Source organism: Chiloscyllium plagiosum, unplaced genomic scaffold (genome assembly GCF_004010195.1).
Source record: "Chiloscyllium plagiosum isolate BGI_BamShark_2017 unplaced genomic scaffold, ASM401019v2 scaf_36797, whole genome shotgun sequence".
In the NCBI taxonomy this organism is placed as follows: domain Eukaryota; kingdom Metazoa; phylum Chordata; class Chondrichthyes; order Orectolobiformes; family Hemiscylliidae; genus Chiloscyllium; species Chiloscyllium plagiosum.
In genome coordinates this window covers 1-4,029 of record NW_025199724.1, presented here as the reverse complement: position 1 = coordinate 4,029, position 4,029 = coordinate 1, and the positions used below count along the sequence as shown (strand labels likewise).

Here is a 4,029-nt window from a genome sequence, read left to right as displayed (position 1 = left end):
AGGACTACGTGCTGAGGGACGCGCTGAAGCTTGGAGCAGCTGCCGCCAAGGCGCGGTGGGGAAAGACCACCGTGTGACATCTGCCTGCCGAAAGAAGAACAGGGGGCCGACGCAGTCATTTGGGCTCTGCTGACGCCTCAGCTAAAAATGTAATCGTACAGACCTGTAAATAGGAATGATTACTCTGTTTCGGTATGCAAGCAAATGGAATGTTTCCATATGTATGGCATGTCCAACTGTACAGACCATTAAAGTATTTTATGAATAAAGCATATTTTTGAAATAAATAAAAATTTCTTTCTCTCAATGGAAACTGTCTGACTCACTTGTGGTCTCCAATCTTTTCAGTAGAGATTGTAATATCTGTAGTAAGTTGCTCCATGATTGCTACAATACAGATGCAAAACAGTATAGTACAAGAAGATTATTCGAACTGACCTCTCAGTTGATGAATGATTATTTTCTGGTTTTCTTTCGATGACAAAGTTTGTGGATAATTTCCTTGGGATTGAGTGCACAATAATTCGTGGTGATGTTTTTAGTAAGAGTGCTAAAATTAATATGCACGAGCGTCCCTAGGTTGGCTCAAACCACAAACCACTCAGTTCATCGCCAAAGCCGCCAATGGATAGCGTCAATAGAAACTCCGGCAGTTGAGTTTGCTGAGGGGATACTCGTGGATATTTTGGAGACTGGTGTACGTGGCTTGCACATTAACGAAGTATTTGCAAGGTTCTGAAACCAGCCTTGCACTTTATGTCCTGATGTGCACTATTTGGAATTGTCTCAGTAATACAGAGTAATGAATTTCGTGGAGACTTTCAGAGGAAATGTTCGGTATCTCAAAGGAGAAAGCAAAGTCAGCAATAACTAAAAACGAAGAACAGCTGGAAAAACTCAACAGGTCTGACAGAACCTGTGACGCGAGCAGTTCTTGTGTTTTCCGGCGGCAGGACGAGGGACCCGAACGAGGGCAAGATTCTCAAGATTCGAGGGAGGAAAATATGAAAGAAAACGGCAAAAAGCGGAAATACGGGGCATCTCTGGTGACCTCTGTGGGGAGAGAAGTAGGTGTGTATACCTGTAGTTGTTAAATGCACTATCACCTTCTCGCACCCGTCACGCCACAATCTCCCCGAAATCATTATCCACTGATACATTTTCGCAGTCTACAAATTTTTATCCGAATAAACATTTTTTAGCCGAAGCTGAAGACAAAAGTGCTGAAAATTGAGGTAGCGCTGGATCACCAAGCAGACCTGATGCGCAAAAGATCTTCTGGTGACTTTAGCAAACATTTGGTTTCATAGCCAGTAATATATTGAAGCCGGAATAGTTATGTGAAAAGTATTTACATGGCCGGACGAACATGACTCATAAACAACTACGTATTGACAGCTCTTCTAAAAGGTTTCCCTGACCGGGAATCGAACCCGGGCCGCGGCGGTGAAAGCGCCGAATCCTAACCACTAGACCACCAGGGATATGCAGCACTGGCTTCGACGCAATGCAATTTATACTGGACGCAATGTATCTCCATACATTCGATTTGTCGTGTTTTGATATTTCTTTGGACGCGCTGCATATTCCACTATTTTTCACTTCTGGCTTTCTACAAATCTGTTTTGATTCGTCTGTGTTTGAAAGTTGTATGTGTCTTCGTTCGGAGTTCTTTTTTGAAAAAAACGTAATTGTCTTGACGATATTTCACTTATTTTCTTTGGGACAAGAAAATTGCCGTCATTATCTGAGCTGAATCTTGTACATTCAGTCATACAGAACTGTGCTTGTTTTTTTAAATGTCCTATGAAATCGCCAGTAAAGCTACGGGGTTGTTTCAAGCTACTGCATCTTAGAATATTAAATTCTGGACTATTGGCAATTTGCCAAATATAGGACATAATCCTAATTTAAACATAAATACTTTGTCCTCTACTCTTATTTCAGACTCTTTCTGCAAAAAAAAAACATTGATGGCACCTGGGAGTGTCATTGGCAAATCCAATGATTACTACCTATTCATATTCCCTTCAGAAGGCGATTTGTCAGCTGACTTTCTGAATTGTTGCAGTCCATGTATTGTAAGTGAACAGACGGTGACATGCGGAAGAAATTCCAGAATTTAGATCACCAATACTGAAGGAACGATGATATATTTCTAAGTCAGGGTGCTGCTAGTCTGGGAATAGAATTTGCAAGTGGTGGTATTCCCATTTAGCTGTTGCCCTTGTCATTCTGTAGGGTAGTGGCTGTGGGTATGGAAAAAATTAAGCATCTTCAGTGAATTTCTGAAATGCATTTTGTATATGGTGGTGGAACGAATGGATTGTTGTGGATGTGATGCCAATCATGTGGGCTGGTGTCAACCTTCCTGTGAGTTATTGAAACTGCACTCATCCAGGATAGTGGGGAGTGCTCCTTCACACTCGTCACTTTTAAATGGTGGTCAGGCTTTGGGGAGTTAGACAGTGAGTTACTTGCAGCAATTTACCAGCCTCCAGCCTGTTTTTTTTTTCGAGCCAATATATTTATATGGCTAGTCCGATTCAGCTTCCTGTCAATGGTAGCTTGTAAGATGCTGATAATGTGGGATTCAGCAATGGCAACATAATTGTATGTTGAAAAGCATGAGTTAGATTGTCTCTAATTGGACATTTTTATTGTCTCGCATTTGCATGAATGTGCCTTACCACTTCCCGCCAAAGTCTGTTTATTATCCAGTTTATGCAGTATGTGGACATAAACCACTTCAATATCCGAGAAGTTGTGAATGTTTCTGAACGTTGTGCAATCTCCAGTGAACATCCTCACTTCTAACACTGTGATGGACGGAGTGTCATTGACGAAGGAGTGAAACAGGATTGGTCCTTGGCCACTCTCTTGAAAAATGCTTGCAGAGCTGTTCTGGAGCTGAGGCGACTGATCTCCAAAGTGTTCTTCTCTTCTATGTGGTCAGGTATAACTCTAAATAGTACAGAGTTGTCTGCTTATTCCCACTGACTGCTCTTTCGCTGGGGCTCCTTGATGCCACACTTCGTCGACTGTCGACTTGATGTCAAGGCTGTCACTATCAGCTCTACTTTGAAATTATGCTTTCTTGTCCATGTTTGAAGCAAGGCTGCATTCAGGTCGGGAGCTGAGTGGCCCTGGCAGAACAAAAACTGGGTGTAAGTGAATAGATTATTGCTGAGCAGATGCCGCTTGAATGCACAGCTCATGATAACTTGCATCAATTTACTGATGACTCAGAAGAGACTGATGGGGCGGTATGTTACCTTGTTGGATTTGTCCTATGTTTTGTGTACATGGCACACCTGCGCAATTTCACACATGTCAATAGATGCCAGTTTTGTAGCTGTACTTGAACTTTTTGGACAGAGCTGTGGCAAAGACTGTAGCACAACACTTCAGAACTAATGGCGAATAAGGGGCCAAAGACATGGCAGTATCCTGCACCTGCAATTCGCAAGAGTTGTGAAGGTTTGTAGCTCAGGTTGAGGTTTAGGGTGTAGGTTTGCGCGCTGACCTGTAGGTTGGATATCCAGACGTTTCATTACCTGGCTAGGTAACATCATCAGTGGCGACCTCCAAGTGAAGCGAAGCTATTGTCTCCTGCTTTCTATTTATATCTTTCTCCTGGATGTCTTCAGCGAGCAAACCTACACCCTATACCTGCAATTGTTTCTTGGTATCACATTGAGTGAATTGAATTGCATTAAAACTTGTCTCTGTTATGCTTCAGACCCTGAGATGCTAAGTCTTTCCCACTTAGATTGGGAATCCTACCATGCAAGCATGATTTAAGGTATTATCAGTGTGAAGGTAAGACATCATCCCCACAAAGACTGCATGATTGTCAATTGCAACTGTAGCAGACAAGTTGGTAAGAATTAAGTCAACTATGTTTTTCCCTCTTTTTGGTACCTTCACCATTGCCTGACCCAGAGTTGCTGCTGTTACTGATGCCAGGGTCTACTTTAATTCCCTTTTTCTCTGTCTCGTGGTTAGTAGAATTGAGAGCAGATAACA

At 42.3% G+C, this 4,029-nt stretch overlaps 1 non-coding gene across 1 annotated transcript; it reads right to left on the bottom strand.

The window, feature by feature from the left end:
* Window positions 1-1,412: 1,412 nt before the first annotated feature.
* On the bottom strand, window positions 1,413-1,484 carry trnae-uuc. Its single transcript has one exon. It is a non-coding gene; the product is annotated as a tRNA-Glu (tRNA).
* Window positions 1,485-4,029: the final 2,545 nt, after the last annotated feature.